Raw genomic sequence first — 17,667 nt, forward strand, 5'->3', positions numbered from 1 at the left:
TGCAAATTACTTACATCTGCTTGGCCACAACCCAGATAGTCAGGTAGTTTAGAGAGAGAAGGAGGGGCATGTTGGCCCACTTCTGGGATCCTGGGTAGTTGTGTGCTAAGGAATCTGGGCCATGCTGGGTCCAGCCTGCACAGGGTACAAAATTCTCCAACACAATTGAGAAAAAACATCAGGGCAGCTGAGACAATAGAGATTCCACCCCAGGCACGACTGGTGGGACTGGGGCAGGGAAGCCACAAAGACCCCACAAGGGGTTGGAGATGGAGAGAAAGGTTGGCCTGAAGGGGTACGAGCAATGGCAGATTCTTCACACACGCCCCTCAGCCAACTAGGGTGTGTGCACTAACCTCATACATTTGGTAACCTCTTCCCACAAACCAGGAACCTGCCAAGCCCCTGGGCTTCCCACCCCACCCCACCCCATCCCAGTTTGGCAGCCTCCCTTGGGCTTCCTGCTGCTGCGATTGCTCCCCAACATCAAAGCCACCGATGTCGGAGCTGAAAACGAGAGACAAGTACAGGCCAGGAGAGCAGCGCCTCCCCCAAGGCTCCGGAACTCAGGCCTGGGGGCCCCTCTCCCTCTCCCAAGCTTTCTCCTTTTGCTGCAGTATCCTTATAAGGGAGAAGCCAATTCTACTATCCATCTGGCTAAAAAAAATGTATATATTTCCCAGGCTAGATGCTGACTTTCCACCCACTCTAAGAGAAAGCACCCCACCACCACCCTCACTCCAGGGCAGTTTTTGCTTTTTATTTCTCATTTTAAACAAACAAACAAATACCAAAACCACTGGCTGGTTCAGGTCGCCTTGCAGCAGCTGGGAGCCAGGAAGTGTGTTTAGAAGAAAAGGGGTGGGGAAGAGTGTGCCCTGGGTCCGAGACGCCCCGAAACCTCTGGAGCGGGCAGGCAGTGGGGGCTGGCAACCTGCTCGGCGCCAGGACTGGAGCTCCGTTCCCACCGCGTCTGGGTCCCGCCACCAGGAACCTTCGGTTCCTTCCATTGTTGCCCCTCGGCTGTTGCCATGTTGGAGGGAGAGCCCCTGACCTCCGCTCGCTCCACTCTGCGGGAAATCTGCAGACCCCGGGCCGGTGCTCCCGGATGGGTGCGCGTCTTACCTGTGCTCACTGCGGGTTTCCTGCAAAACCCGACGTGTCTTGTGCTCGGCGACCTGGGCTGCTGGCTCCACGGCTCCGGGCGGCTCCGGCACCCACGCGAGGCGGCCGCGCACCGCCTCCTCCCGGGCCGCTCCCCCTCCGGGCTGCACGCGGCGGGCGCCGGCCCCAGGGTTCCCGGGGCGGCAAAGAGGCAGGCGAGGTCGCGAGGACCAGCTCGCAGCGGCGGGGGGGCGGGGGCGGGGAGTCCTCTAGGCCGAGAGCATGAGCGAGCCCGCAGAGTCAGGCAACCCCAGGTGAGACAATAGCGGGAGCAGCGGGCGAGAGGGGAGAAGCCATCTCCCGGAGACCTGGCGCACTGCACGGCGACGTGAGACTCGGCCAGACCCGGCGCGGACAGGCAGCCGCCAGCCGCGGCTCCAGCCCGCAGCGCCCACTGCGCCGCGAGCGGGAGGATGGGGCGGGTCCTGGAACCCTGACCTCCCTCCCTTCCTCCTCCCCTCCCGTCCCTTCCCCTCCCCTCCCCTCTCCTCTCCTCTCCTCTCCTCCTCTCCCTCCCTCCCTCCTTCCTCCCTCCTCTTCCAGTACGTGGGGGAAGAGAAAAGCGCTGGCGTCAAGTTGTGCTTCGGGAATTCAAGAGCCAAGATTTCCACTTCCCACTCGCGTGAGGGTTTTTGCAGATGGTCGTTACTTTTCCCTGCTGGGACCCCTTTGCTCTGTGTCAGATGAATGCCAAATCATTCTACTGGAAATGACAGAGTTTTGAGGTCCATTTATCGGTTTGCGGAATTTCCCCCCATCATTAAGATAGAGATGCCGGAAAGAACCCCTACCTTGAGGATGGAGGTGGTGGTGGGGGGAAGCTGTCTCGGCGCTTTGCACATTCAAACTCATTCGTTTTTCTATTCGCCCTAGTGGGTCTTCTGACCCGAGCCCCAGAAAATAGCAATCTACAACCTGAGCGGGGAGCGGCGGTAGTAGGTCCTTCAACCCAACTATCGCAGGGGAAAAAAACCTTTCATAGTGTGTTATATTTAAAATTTTGACTCAGTACCTTTGTTTGAGCAGTGGTCTCTAGAAGAATTTTCCTAAGGGCTCCACCCAAAGAAACAAATAATTGGCCAGATCCTCATTTGCATTTGGTTTGCATAATAACTATGATCTCTGATCTCAAAGTACATTTTCCTCAAAACTTGAATCTTGTTCTCCCCCAGGTCCCTCCTTCTTTCTTTCTTGACAGACTATGATCAACACCTGGTTCTCAGCCTCCCTCCGCTGCAGTCCCCTTCAGGTATCTAAGGCTCAAGACTCCCAGCCTCTGATCAGATACCCAGGACTCTGCAGCCAGGGTTCCCAGGGAAACATCTGCAAACCTGCCCCTTCTACAGCTTCTCTGCAAAGCTGCCCCTAGTAGCTTTTAAATATTTGTTAAAAGCTATTATTCCAGCCCGTTTTGGGTTCACTGGAGTTTTGTGGGATTTTCTTTTTTAAGGGTGTTGGAAAGGCCTTTTAAAAAAGATCAGGGGCCTTTTAAGATTTCCTCACTAATATGAGACTTCAACAAACCCAACACAAGTCTTAGATTCATAGACTTATAGAATTGGAAGAGACTCCAGAGCTCAAAGGAGGATAAATGTTTGTTGGGAAGGGAATTTGAATAACCAGAGGAAGTCCTATGTAGGCGAAGAAAGCAAAATAAAAAGTGACTTCATTATTCAGAAGAATCTCTTGGGATAGATATTGTTCTGTTCTCATATAAGGTGAAATCTGGGCAAATGCAAAGGACCCTTAATTGCAGGCAACCTTGAATGAGACAATGGGAGGAGAAGCTCATGAAAGGAGATGTGACAGAGGCTCCTGTTTTCTTTTCTACCCACTGTGCCGTGACCTTGGGTAGTCCAATTCACCCTCTGAGCATCAATAGTTCCATCAGCTTCGCTTACCACTCAGGGCTGTTGTGAAGATCAAAGGAGAGAACCTAATGGACCATTCTGATGACCGCAGGCAGCATGCTCTACATGTAGCATGATGTCTACATGATGCTATTCCTGATCCTCAAGAGCCACAGGGGATAAAAACATGCATTCATTCACTCACTCATTCACTGCTTGATCACAACACAAATATTTGTGACAGCTTACTGCATGCCTGTCATCAGGCTAAGCTCAGAAGCCTAAGAGAACAGAGTAGCATAGAGCCACCAGTGCTCCAAATTTGCTGGAGTGAAGAGTCTTCAGGGAAGAGCTAACAGGAAACAGGCCTGCCTGGGTCACTGGGGGATCATATTAAAGGCTTTATAAAGCATTTTGGTAGGGAGAAAATTTTGTGTTATAAGAGCAACCAGGGCATATCAAAAAGTTTAGGTTTGTCCTGTAGGCCACAGAGAACCCAGGGTGTAGACTGGGAGTGATGTGATCAGTGACGTGCATATTACACAGGAGGACTTGGAAGACACACTGCATGTCTTTCTTCCTTTTGCCCCTGTAGATCCACTCTTGGCCCTCTGGCTTCCTAGAAGGGGTGGGCCAGTGGAGAGCCACCGCAGGAGAGTGGGAGGAGGGAGGTCAAAGAGGTCTGGATATTTCTTCCTCAGGATCCTTCTCTTTGGGTTCACTGTGGGCTGGCTGCCACCCTCAACCAAAGATCACAGCTTCCCTCCAGGTGCTTCCCCCTCCCTCTCAGCCCCTCTCCCTCCCTCTTCCTTTTCCTCTTCTCTCTTTAATTTACATAATCACTTACTCCCTTCCTTTGACTTTCAATCCAGGGAGTGGAAACTCCTTTTCCTGCTGGTCCCTGGGTACTGCACACTGTTCCTTGTGGTTGTGCTATACCCTGCCAGCCCTTTGTAAATTGTTTCTTCAAATTGGAGTATGCCATTGGCATCCTGCTAGGTTAGGAGTACTGGCTTGGAGCTCGACAGGGAGGCCCTGTCTACATTCAGAGTGCAAGATCAGAGAATCTCAAAGCTGGGGCAGGGAGGGTGAGAAGGAAAGGACAGATACAAGAGAGAGTCAGGAAGTCAAAAATCAATACTATTTGATAATGTATTGAACGTAGGGATCATCAGAGAGGGGGAGGAATGTAGAATTACTCCCCACTTAATGCCTTAGGAATTGGTGGTAGGACTGTAGTAAGACAGGGCCCAGGTGTGGGGCGAGCAACCATGACTTTAATTTGGACATGTTGGATCTGCAGTGTCTCTAGAATGTTTAGGTGGGGATGTCTAGCTGACTTTGGATTTATGAAACTAAATTGAAAGTAAAGGTGTGGACAAGTGATATCAATTTTGGACTCTTCAGTTCATAGATGATCCATAAAGTTATGGGCGTATATGAGATCACCCAGGTGGGCATATAGGAGAAGGAAGAGGCCTGCAAAAGAGATCATCAAGAAGAAATAGCCAGGTTGATAGCAGGAAGAAATGAGACCTCAGAGTGTCAGAAAGGAGGATAGAAGAAAGTGTCAGGAAAGAGGGATGGGGACACAAGTGCAGCAGAGACATCTAGGAGGGCAGAGCTGAAAAGGCCCTTTGGAATGACAAGGAAGTCAGTGTCTGAGCTCTCTGTGCTGTGCGAGATTCTTGAGTTGCTACCCTTGCTGTGTTCTCAGAGAGGACGGTAGTGGAAGAGAGCTTGGAAAGCCCACCAGAAACCCAGGCTGCTCTCAGTTTGGAGTTATTAGGCCAAAAACACAAAAGGAGACTTTTCAGAACAACTCCTCTGTACCACGCATCTTCCCAGTACCTTGTAATGGTCTCAAACTTCAAAGACTGTATACAGTGATGGTGAACTACTGGGTCTCTGAATAGGCAGTTACATTAGGCATTGGTTTGGGGACCCCTTTCTTCCTCCCTTTCCCAGCTCTGATACAGAGGTGTTGGCGATTTTCAAAGACCGTTGAGTCTGATGAGTAGGAGAGCAAAGAGCGTCGCTTTAAAAATTAGTGGGAGAAATTTAGCTTGCGCGGGGTGCGGGGTGGGGGGCGTGGTTCCGCAGATATAGAATCTGTGAGTTTAGACTGCCCCCTGGTGGGAGAATTAAGTTCGATAGTCAATGTGAATGAGAAGCTTGATGAAGCACTCCGGGAAGATTTCATGCTAAAAAGGAACAAGGTAGCACTACTTGGTGGCGTTTTGTAGTGCAACATAGCAAAAGCAGATTCAGTTCATGCTACCTCAGGTTGGACTTTACAATGTTAACAAGTCAAATTTCAATTAGACTTTCAAACTTTGCCGTTGCCTATATGATAAAATTATTCTCTTTCGCCTGAAATAAACCCGTCAGCTGTCTCTAACCCCTCACTCCCTCTCTACCTCCCTCCATTCCAGCCAGATTAATTTATTCACCATTCCCTAAACACAATTTTCATTCATTTTCCTTCCAGACTTATTGTTTTCCTTCCCACTGTGTCTAGCTCACTGCTGTGGAAATAGGTACTCAATAAGCAATTCATGAGTTAATCTCAGTGTATTTAAACAAATGCTTTATTATCCTGGAGGAAAGGGAATATGATGTAACAAAGCCATTGGGCAGGAAAAAAGAAAACAACTTTATTTCTGCCCCTTTAGGACGCTGGACAGACACCATTTCCCTTTCTTAAAAAAAAGTTAGGTATAATACATTTCCACATCTGATTCAAACAAACGGAGCAAAAAGTTTTTCTGTATCTAACACATGAGGGCTCAAGAAATGTCTGAATAAATGTCTGTCTGGCTCATTACAATTTCCTCTGCATACCTCTGACAGTTACTTGTTGAAACTCAACTCCGATCCTGAAAACTTAAGGACCCCTGTCCTCATTTTATACCTACTGCCTTTCTGTCCATTCTCATCTCCTGCCACTTTCTGCACTTGAATTCTTATTACTGCATTTATTACTTTGTTAAAATTAATTGCTTAAATGTCTGCCTTCTTGCCTAGACTGTGAACAGGATCCGTGTCCTATATATCTCTGACTCTAGAGCCAGCACAGAACCTAAGCCATAATAGATGATCAATAAATGTTTGTTCAATTAAATTGTTCTTTCCTGTTGCATTTTGAGTCTATTCCTTCTAATCTTATTCACAGTGGGAAAAGTAACAGAGTAGTAAAATTTTAGATTTAGATTTTAGATTTACAGTTCATCTAATCAATCTCCCTCATTTTATAGATGTGGAAACCCAGACCTGTTTAGGATCACACAGTTTGTTAGTCTTTGTTCTAAAAGAATCAGACAATTGTAGGAAACAAACTCCTACAACTGAGGCTGGGCAATCTTGTTCATTGTGTTCAGAAGCCTCAGGTTCCCAGAAACAAAAATGAATTCCCTTATCAGTCTTGAAATTTCATAGTCCTGTGTTCCACACCCTATGCGTCAGGGTTGATGAAGTTGATTTTAGGAAAAACTAGGCTATCTGGAGATTTTTATTCTTAATACTCCATGTTGCTGGTACACATGTACATGTTCCACTGGTACACACTTATACTTCTTTAGGAGGATTCACCTTGTGAGTCTGACCTGAAAACTGCAACTTGTTGGGAAGAGGGAGAAAGGCAAAAATTGAATCAAAATCTAAATTAAAGGTCTAAACTCTCTTTCTCTCAATCTAAATTCACACCCACCTTTCCACAGTCACTTCTGCTTTCCTATATTAGCTCCTCTATTCGTGAATCAAATGTATCTTTCCTTCTTTTGTGCTAAGGAATGCTTGTTTAACAGCTACATCATCTAGTGAAGGGAAATATATTGTTCATTAACAATATGGGAAAAATACTGTAATCTGGTTCAGTAGAATATAACTAAAATTAAGAAGTCCTATCAGGGAAGTAATATATGGCAGACAGAAGAATTGTAATAAAAAGAGGTTGCAGCTGTCTGAATTTTTAATGTTCGTCTTGGTTGCCCATCTCTGTAATTTAGTACCGCTTGGTTTTAGAGAGCTTAGTAAACATTGGAAATTTACAAAACACGAACTATGAAAGAACTTGAAGAAAACATGTATTAAGTAAATGGAGAAAAATATAGAAAAGTGAATGTTTTTCTTCATCTTGCTGAAAAAAATACTTTAATACTAATTAAAACCTAAATTTAATCTATGTGAGAAGAAATTTATTAGAATACTATCAAGTAAAAAGAAGAGACAGTGTTTCAAGACGGCGCCCGGATAGCTCAGTCGGTAGAGCATCAGACTTTTAATCTGAGGGTCCAGGGTTCAAGTCCCTGTTCGGGCGTTTCTTCGTTTTCTTGTCCCTTTCTTAGCTTACTACAAATACGAAAATCTCAATGCCACAGCGTACTTCTACCTTAAATAGAATTAATTTCATTTTTCACTGGTTTCAGAGTATGCTAAATAAACATATTCTCAGAGAAGAAAAAGAAGCGACTACCCCAAATCACTCAATTTCTTGGCGAGTATGGAGGGTTTGCATGGTAGTTTCCCAGCGGGAAGGATTTTTTTTTCCTTCACGTTTCTAGTACTTGAGAAAAACAAAAAAACAAAAAACGAAAAGAACGATAAAACCGAAACGCCCGAACAGGGACTTGAACCCTGGACCCTCAGATTAAAAGTCTGATGCTCTACCGACTGAGCTATCCGGGCTCTCGTGAGAAAAATATTCGTGCTACAGTATCTTACTTAAGAAGGAAGAACCTTTTGTAATCGATTCCTTCCGCCGGCATTTTGTGAAACTGTTTTAAACCCAATAAAGCTCTGTATTCGTACGCCAAGAAAAACAAGAAGGCGTAAATCATGCACCTTTCAACAGCCTTACCAGTTAACTCAAAATTGCGAGACACTTACGTGCCCAATAACCATTATTAGGTAGACTTCTTTGATTTGTAACCTCTCTAACAGGTCCAGGATTAACAGAACGGCGAGGTATGTCACTTTTGAAGACTTGTAGTGACACCAGATCTGTTATGCTATTGATAATAGGGTGGATATCAGTTCTAAAACCTACCCGACAATAACAACAAAAAATGAATCTCTCTAAGAGAGAATAGAGATGTGCTGTTCTGAAGCTATTGCATTGAACTGTGTAGTATAAAGTGGGAGAAAGGACCCTGCAGAGGGATAGCGGGATTGTCCTTTAGGTCCCTTAATGGAGTCCAAGTAATTTTACATGACGCAAACCCTGGAGTAGGTCACCCCCAATGGCCTTGAGGGCAGAAATCCTACTAAACCAGAGCGGAGAGCTGAACATGCCAGCAGAAAGACATTTTATTGATCTTGGCATTGGAGGCTCTTCTGTTCCACAGCCACCAGTAATCTGAGCACTGCCCTTTGCTATGGGGTTGGCGCAGAGAATTACCCTCGGTGGGGCTTAGAGTGAGACATTAAAGTGTTTTCGTTAGCTGATGTTGCTTTGCCTTAATTCCATCTGCTTAACTCCAACTGCTTTAGAAGTGATTGCTCTGGTCCAGCAATTCCACTCATAGGAATTTGTCCTAAACAAATAATCAGGGATGTGCAAAAAGACCTGATTACAAGAGAGAACGTCAAAGCATTTTAATTGGAAAAAATTGTAAATGACATAAATGGCTATATAAATTATGGTACAGCCTTAATAAGGAATGATATGCAGCCATTAATAATCATATATAAAATAACACAACTTGGGAATAATTGTAAAATATTGTTAAGTTAGGAAATATTTCAAATAAAAAATTTAAGCAACAATATATTGTACAGCACAGGAAATTACTTTAACAGAAGTAATTTTAACAGAGACATAATGGTCTGAATGGCTTCCATTCATACTTTTAACAGAGTATAATCTCTAAAAACACTGAATCACTATGTTGTTCACCTGAAACTAATATAATATTGTATATCAACTATACTTCAATTTAAAAAATTTTAAAGTGTGCATATATGTACACTGAAAAACTGAAAGGATAAATGCTCTACGTAAAGGCTGGGTTCTGAAGTTAGGTGCCCCTTTTTGAATCCTTATTACCACTCTGTGATCTTGAGTAAGAGATTTCTCTGTCTCAGGACAATAAAATGATTGCAAGAATGAAATAAGATAGCTTACATAAATTGCTTAGAATAGTGTCTGACATGTAATAAGCATTCATGAAGTTACATAAAGAGTTAATAGCAAAGCTATAACAAGATCAGACTTCATGGATTCTGTTCTTTCCATCATTCTCTGACACTACGTAACCTTCAACAATTGCTAAACATATTTTTTAAAATTAATTTTTATTGAGGTAAAATTGACATTTAACATCATGTTTCAGGTGCACAACCTAAAGATTTGATATTTGTATACACTGCAAAATGATCACCGTAATAAGTCTAGTTAACATCTGTCACTACACAGTTACAAAAAGTTTTTTTCTTGTAATAGAACTTTCAAGATCTACTCTCTTAGCAATACAAATATGTAGGACAGAATTGTTAACTATAGTCATACTGTCTATAAGGCTTAACACATATTTGTATTTTTATTGAAGTATACTTGATTTACAATGTTGTGTTCATTTTTGGTATACAGCAAAGTAATTCAGATATATATATACACACATACTTTTTCATATTCTTTTCCATTATGGTTTATTACAGGATATTGAATATTCCAGTGCTATACACTAGGATCTTGCTGTTTGTCTATTTTACATATAGTAGTTTGTATCTGCTAATCCCAAACTCTTAATTTATCCCTCCAATCTCCTTCCCCTTTGGTAACCATAAGTTTGTTTTCTATGTCTGTGAGTCTGTTTCTGTTTTGTAAATAAGTTCATTCTATCATATTTTAGATTCTGCATATAAATGATATCATATATTTGTCTTTCTCTTTCTGATTTACTTCACTTAGTATGATAATCTCTAGGTCCAACCATGTTGCTGCAAATGGCATTATTTCATTCTTTTTATGGCTGAGTAGTATTCCATTGTATATGTTTACCACATCTTCTCTATCCATTCACCTCTCGATCGACATTTAGGTTGCTTCCATGTCTTGGCTACTGTAAATAGTGCTGCTATGAACATTGGGGTGCATGTATCTTTTCGAATTATAGTTTTCTCTGGATATATGCCCAGGAGTGGGATTGCTGGGTCATATGGCAACTCTATTGTTAGTTTTTTAAGGAACTGCCATACTGTTTTCCATAGTGGCTGCACCAATTTACATTCCTACTAACAATGTAGGAGGGTTCCCTTTTTTCCACACCCTCTTCAGCATTTATTTGTAGACGTTTTATGATGGCCATTCTGAATGGTGTGAGGTGATACCTCATTGTAGTTTTGATTTGCATTTCTCTAATAATTAGCGAAGCTGAGCATCTTTTCATGTGCCTATTGGCCATCTGTATGTCTTCTTTGGAGAAATGTCTATTTAGTTCTTCTGCCCATTTTTAAAAAAATAAATTTATTTATTTAATTGATTTATTTATGGCCGCACTGGGTCTTCGTTGTGGTGTGTGGGCTTTGTGTGTGGGCTCTTCTTGTTGCAGACCACGGGCTCTAGGCACGCGAGCTTCAGTAGTTGTGGCAAACGGGCTCAGTAGTTGTGGCTTGCGGGCTCTAGAGCGCAGGCTCAGTAGTCATGGCGCACTGGTTAGTTGCTCCACGGCATGTGGGATCTTCCCAGCCCAGGGCTCGAACCCGTGTCCCCTACATTGGCAGGTGGATTCTTAACCACTGTCCCACCAGGGAAGCCCCTTCTGCCTATTTTTTGATTGGGTTGGGTTTTTTTGTTATTGAGTTGTGTGGGCTGTTTGTATACTTTGGAATTTAATCCCTTGTCAGCCTCATCATTTGCAAATATTTTCTCCTACTCCGTAGGCTGTCTTCTTGGTTTGTTCATGGTTTCCTTTGCTGTGCAAAAGCTTGTAAGGTCCCATTTGTAAATTTTTGCTTTTATTTCTATTGCCTTGGGAGAGTGACCTAAGAAAACGTTGCTACGATTTAAGGCTTAACATATGTTTGACTGGAGTGGAGGGAGATGTAGAGAATTTAGAAAGCTGACAATATTGAGTTATTAATAATTTGGGCAAAAGAATAACTTTATCCCCTAAGCAATGGGGAGCTATTAAAATTTTGACTCGGGCTTACCTGGTGGCGCAGTGGTTGAGAGTCCGCCTGCCGATGCAGGGGACGCGGGTTCGTGCCCCGGTCCGCAAGGATCCCACATGCCGCGGAGCGGCTGGGCCCAGTGAGCCACGGCTGCTAGGCCTGCGCGTTCGGAGCCTGTGCTCCGCAACGGGAGAGGCCGCAGCAGTGAGAGACCCGCGTACTACAAAAAAAAAACACACACACACACAAAAATTTTGACTTATTAATGTCCCAGTTTCTCACTCAAAGGAACACACATTAGATTTGTTCCATTCATGTTACAGTAAAAACAATAACAAGGACTACCATAGTAAATATTCTCTGTAAGAATCAAATGACCAGAGCTAATCATCCACATAGGGCTAATGGTAGAATGGTTTCTAAAAGTGGCTGTGTGTAGATGAGATGTTGAGTCATCAAATTAGGAATATTAGATTGACCTTTCTTTGCTCAAAACCCTTTGATTCTGCTTATTGAATAACACATGGAACTTTTTATAGCAGCATTCAAAATCCAAAATCCAGCCTGCAAATCCATCCCATGCCAGTACCATTTAATAGAAATATAATGCAAACTACATATGCAATTTAAAATTTTCTAGTAGCCACATTAAAAAAGTTAAAAGAAACAGATAAAATTAATTGTATACTTTATTCAACTCAATATATCAAAATATTATTTTGACATGTAATCAATACAAAATATTATTAAGATATTTTACATTATTTTTTTCCTACTAAGTCTTTGAAATCTGATGTGTATTTTACACTTACAGCACATCTCCATTAGGACTAGCCACATTTCAAACCACATGTGCCTGGTGGCTATTATATTGGACAGTGTAATTCAATACAGTGCCAATCTTCTATACAGTAATCAACAATTCAATCAAAGGAGACTCTTTCTTTCTCTGGTTTTTAGACAGTCTTCTAATTCTTCCTCCCTCTCCTCATCACTTATGCCATATTTCTTCAAACGACTTCTCCCACCTCTGCCTCTTGAAATCCTATTCATTCTTAAAGGCTCCATTCTTCTACAAAACCTTCAATGATTATGTTAAATGGGAAGGAAAGATTAATTCAAGAACCTATAGACTCACAGTTTATAGATTCAATAATAGAGCCATACATTTGTTGTTCAATTTGTAATTGAAAAAGTAAAATCGGATCTCTGCATTACAACATGCACAAAAATTCACCACAAATGAGTTAAAGGCTTAAATGTGAAAAGCAAAGATTTAGAACTTTTAGAAGAAAATATACAAAGTGTCTTTATGATTCATAGACAGGAAAGAACCTCTTAAATAATATACAATAAATAAGCTATCATAAAGAAAATAATTAATAAATTTGACTTCATTAAAAAACTTCTGTTCAAAGGACAACATTCAAAAAGTGAAAACAAGCTATAGATTTGAAGATGTTATTTGTAATACATATAATTAAGAAGGATTAATATCCAGATTATATAGGGAACTCATAAATCAATAAGAAAAAGACAAACCAATAGAAAAATGGGCAAAAGATATGGACAATTTATAGAAGGGTAGTCAATAAATATGAAAAAATACTCAAACTTACTAATAATCATGGACACATAAATCAAACCACCACGAGAAATCATTTCACATCTATTTTTAAAAAACCTTGTTATTATACAAGTGTTGGTGAAAATGTGAAGCAACAGAATCCTTATACACTCCTTTCAGGAGTGTATACTTCTACAATCACTTGGAAACACTTTATCACGATCTAATTGAGTTGATAATGTGTATATTACCCAATAATTCTACTCCCTAAAGTACACACAGAGACACATACAAGAATGTTGATAGCAGCAATGTTTGTAGAGCAAACAATAGGAAACACCTAAATATTTGTCAAAGGAAGAGATGGGATAAAAAAAATGGTGGTGCATTCATTTATTGTTATGGGCTGAACTGTGTCCTCTCAAAATTCATATGTTGAAGTTCTAAGCCCCAGTACCTCAGAATGTGACTCTGTTTGCAAATAGGCCCTTTATAGAGATGATTAAGGGAAAATGAGGTCATACACGTGGGCCCTAATCCAATATGGCTGATGTCCTTATGAGAAAAGGAGATTAGGACACAGACAATGTGCAGAGGGACAAACATGAAGACAAATTTTTAAAAATTTTAAAGCATAAAATGTTTGAAAGGAATATATACAGGTATATAACCTAAAAGTCTAAAGAAATGCATGGCAGGGGTAAGTACCAAACTCAGGATAATGGTTCCCTCTGCAATTGAAGGAGGGAGATGCCATTGGAGAAGGGACTGCAGAGAACTTTTTTGTATAGATAAAGTATTGTTCTATAGGAAGAATGGTGGGGAAAAGGAAATCATATTCTTCATTATACCTTTTTGTATGTCTGAAGTAACTCCTTATAACTTTTTTTTTTAATTTATTTATTTTTGGCTGCATTGGGTCTTTGTTGCTGCACGCGGGCCTTCTCTAGCTGCGGTGAGAGGGGGCTACTCTTCTTTGCGGTGCGCGGGCTTCTCACTGTGGTGGCCTCTCTCGTTTCGGAGAACGGGCTCTAGGTGCGCAGGCTTCAGTAGTTGGGGTGCACGGGCCCAGTTGCCCCATGGCATGTGGGATCTTCCCGGACCAGGGCTCAAACCCGTCTCCCCTTCATTGGCAGGAAGATTCCCAGCCACTGCACCACCAGGGAAGCCCACTCCTTATAACTTTTAAGAAAGGCTCTAGACCAATAATATTGGCTTCTAATTCCTTTAAAGCTGCAATGGGCTTTAGAAAAGTCATCTGAGTCAGCCATTTTACGCTACAGATTGGGAAACTGAACACCTATGTAACTTTCTCATTTCTAGAATAGCTAGACTAAACCCAGATTTCCTGTTTCTTTATTGAATAAATGGTTTGTGAGCACAGTTCTTAGAGAAGGAAGCGGTGATCACTGAGTCAGTTATGAGCTTGTTAAGCCAATTTCATTTTCTTTTTTGGCAAGATTACTTGACTGGTAGAAGAAATACTATAGTTATGATTTGTTTTCATGATAGCAAGTCATTTAATGAGGTTTTATGAACTCCTTGGGAAAGGTCAGAGAAATGTTTCCAGATGTTGACCTCTAGTAGGTGGGATAATTGGTTTAAGAACAACCCTGGAAGAGGAACAATTAATCATGAATCAGAGTCAACCATGAGGGGAAAAGCTCTACTCTTAATCATGTCCTATTCAACGTATTTACCAAGGCTTTAAATGAAAATAAGTTAGATATGTTAATCAACAATTTGCAAAATGCAAAAGTGAAAGAGCTAATCTCTCTTGACTCTCCAGACAAGGCTAACTGCAGCTCATCATTGCACTTATCACATTCTCTTTACCTGGACAGTCTGAGGCCTCCTCTAGGCAGATTCCAGGTGTCACTTGTTTTAGAATCCTCTACACTGGTGCTTGGCACACAGCAGATATTCAACAAATACTTGTCGACAAACTGAATTACATGACAGGATCACAATTCCAACAGTCCAGGAGACAGTAGGAAAGGACCTAAAGTAACAAGGTACTATTTAAAAGATACAAAACAAACTCCTGTTTGGGATTTTTTCAAAAATTAAAATTAATTGCAGAAAAAGAGAGGAGAAATAGTTGACAGTGGTTCACCTAAAAAAGCTCTCTGGGAACAACTGTGAAAAAAGAATTAATTCTTCAGCTTATTTACAAAACTCTGGATCTCCACCTAAGTCGGAGGTGATGCCAGAAGTAGAGCAAGGTGCAATGTGCAAATTAAGAGAGGTCATTGCCCCATTTTATTTTGCATGCATGTGTATCTGGTTCTGGGAGCCACATTTTAAATAGGACAAAGAGGTACTTGTTCAGAAGGGTGGCAAGGGGGCTTGAAGCCATGGCAAATAAATAGTTGAAGGTTCTGAGGGGATTCTCAGCCTGCAGAAAAACAAAAGAGAGAGTTAGAGATGGGACATGATAACTGTCTGCAAAAAAACCCAATAGGGGCTTCCCTGGTGGCGCAGTGGTTGAGAGTCTGCCTGCCGATTCAGGGGACATAGGTTTGTGCCCTGGTCCAGGAGGATCCCACATGCCGCGGAGCGGCTGGGCCCGTGAGCCACGGCCGCTGAGCCTACGCGTCCGGAGCCTGTGCTCCGCAACGGGAGAGGCCACGGCGGTGAGAGGCCCGCGTACCGCAAAAAAAACAAAAAAAAAAAAACCCAAACCAATAGTACTTATATTGGAAAGAATAAAGCCTTACTCTTCTCCAAACTGCAGAACTGAAACCAAGAGAAATGGCAAAATAACATATTTCAGCCCAGAAATTCCTCTAACACCTAGAATCACCCTAAAATAAACGAAATGAGGTATTGGGGGGAGGTCATGCCAGTTGGCACTGGCAGAGGTTGAAGACAACCTGCCTGAGAGGTTTGAAGGTGCTTTTGTATTGGGAGAAAGCAGGCTAGATGACCTGGTTGTGTGATCCAAACAAGCTCCACCTCATTGTCCTTTGCATCTCTCTTTTAGCATTTCTTGTAGTGATTCGTGTATATACTAGGCTTATTCTCACCCAGTTAGCGACAACACTGGGATGCTGTTTCTCCGCTCCAGCCACCTCTGGGGAGTAAGAATGAATAACTTAACACTGAGAAACACAGGGAGCGGCTTTTCAGCTTTCTGAAGAGCTGAAAAGGCGGCCTCTGATTATGCTTTTAGCTTTCTCCCCTCCCTGTTTTTTGATCTCCCAGGACATGTTTATGAATATCACAAGATCCTGCAATTTCCTCAAATGATCTCTCTTGAAACCTCACAACTCTTAGTGGTCCAGGTCCTGCGACTCTCTTTCCCCGGACTGGATCTACTCTATGGTAGGGACGGCTCAGCCTCCTGACTCTCTAGCCATCCAGTTGGCCCATCTATGGTTTCTGGAGGCCTCACCGGAAGCTCTTATGGGAGATGGGTTGGCGAGGCCGGAAGTTGCGCCCTCACTACTCGCCGTTTCAAAATGCTGCTGAGGCCTTAGGACCTGTGACTGACGCCCCCTCCCCCCCGGGCTCTGCGGGGGAGCTACTCATGGAGCGGCCGTAAGGTGTGGCTTTTGGGTTTAGTCGGCGGGGTGCCGGGAGGCCGGGGGTGGGAAGTGGAGAGTGGGGAGCGGGCGCGGCGCGGCCAGTTCTGCAGGCCCCGGAGCCGGGGTAGCCGGCGGGAGGAGCTAGAGGCGTGGGTGGCGGCGTGGGGACGGTCGCACAGGGCGGAAGAAGGGCTGGTGGAGGAAGGGTTATAAGATGAGAATCAGCAGAGGACAAAAATGGAGGTGGAGTGACGTGATGCAGGTCGGCCAACAGGTTACAAACCAAATCGAAATAGATTGACGATGCTTAATTGGACGCAAAATATGAGGATGACTGAGGCACTTTGGAGGAAAGGTGGGAAAGAGGGAGGCGGAGAGAGTGACATTGAGGTGTCTTCGAGATTTTAAGGCAGTAATTTTCAGGGCTGCGGACCATCTGTCTCAGAGGCACTTGAGTGCTTTTTTGAAGAATGCTCACTTGGGGGCCACACCCAGACTTCCTCTAACAGAATGCCAGGAGCTGGGGCTCGGGAATATGTATTTTAATCAGCACATTTCCCAGTTGATTCTTGTACACCCTTAAGTTTGAAAACCAGTGTTTTAAAGCGACACCCGGAGAAAATGCTGCTTCTGTTTTCCTTCATCCGGAAAGATCTATTAGTTACGAAGCTGCTCCGTGCTTTGGGATGTTGGCACGGGGAACAAGTATCAAAGATAACTTGGTACCTTTTGGTATTAAATTTTACTACATCTCAGTTTGGGTTTAGTTCCCTCCCTCCTCATACATTCCCGCTATGAAAAATTAATTTAGTTTAGAAGTATTTATTTCGGAATATTTTGTTTCACAGTACGGTCAGGATCACAATTTTTTATTTTAAAGTTTTTTAAAAAACTAAAATACTACTTGCCTGTTGTTAAAAAGAAAAAAAAAAGCACAGTACAGAAGTGTGTAAAGTTAATTGTCCATTAACGTGTCCCTAACCTGTCCCCTCCTCAAGCTAGCTACCCGTAACTGCTTGGTATTATGTCCTTCCTGACTTTTTCCACACATACTCGCATTTTTAAACAACAGTGGGGTCATTTTGTGTCTACTGTTCTGTACCTTAAGTTTTTCAAATAACATCAGGGGCAGCTTTCCATAAAGTCTACATATAATATTTTCTTTTAAGGGCTTGCGTAGTATTGAATTATAGGGTTGTACAAGAATTTCTTTAACCAGCTCCCCATTGATGGATTTTTAGGTTGTTTCCTAGCATATTGTTTGTTTTGCAAACTGCTGGAGCATACTCTTGCTACACGCTTCACCTTTTTAGATGTGTAACAGACCTGATAAGAACTAAAACAACATCTGAATGGTAGTTTCTTTTTTAAAAGAAAACAGTTGGTTTTATTACTTTAACATATTTAGTTGAAAGACAGTCAGACTGGTGTTTAGTAGAGGTCC

At 42.7% G+C, this 17,667-nt stretch overlaps 2 protein-coding genes and 2 non-coding genes across 11 annotated transcripts in view; 2 read left to right on the plus strand and 2 right to left on the minus strand.

The window, feature by feature from the left end:
* Positions 1-1,555, minus strand: part of PIK3C2B (phosphatidylinositol-4-phosphate 3-kinase catalytic subunit type 2 beta) — a 61,593-nt gene extending 60,038 nt beyond the window's left edge. For all 3 annotated transcript variants that reach the window (XR_009536796.1, XM_060129230.1, XM_060129222.1), the window contains exon 1: positions 1,126-1,555. The gene's annotated coding sequence lies outside the window, so the exon portion shown is untranslated. The remainder of the gene's footprint in view (positions 1-1,125) is intronic.
* A 5,704-nt stretch (positions 1,556-7,259) lies between these two features.
* TRNAK-UUU (transfer RNA lysine (anticodon UUU)) lies at positions 7,260-7,332 on the plus strand. Its single transcript has one exon. It is a non-coding gene; the product is annotated as a tRNA-Lys (tRNA).
* A 295-nt stretch (positions 7,333-7,627) lies between these two features.
* On the minus strand, positions 7,628-7,700 carry TRNAK-UUU (transfer RNA lysine (anticodon UUU)). The gene has a single exon. It is a non-coding gene; the product is annotated as a tRNA-Lys (tRNA).
* Positions 7,701-16,110: 8,410 nt separating this feature from the next.
* Positions 16,111-17,667, plus strand: part of MDM4 (MDM4 regulator of p53) — a 91,643-nt gene continuing 90,086 nt past the window's right edge. For all 6 annotated transcript variants that reach the window (XR_009536811.1, XR_009536813.1, XM_060129336.1 and 3 more), the window contains exon 1: positions 16,111-16,241. The gene's annotated coding sequence lies outside the window, so the exon portion shown is untranslated. The remainder of the gene's footprint in view (positions 16,242-17,667) is intronic.

Source organism: Lagenorhynchus albirostris, chromosome 2, assembly GCF_949774975.1.
Source record: "Lagenorhynchus albirostris chromosome 2, mLagAlb1.1, whole genome shotgun sequence".
NCBI lineage: Eukaryota > Metazoa > Chordata > Mammalia > Artiodactyla > Delphinidae > Lagenorhynchus > Lagenorhynchus albirostris.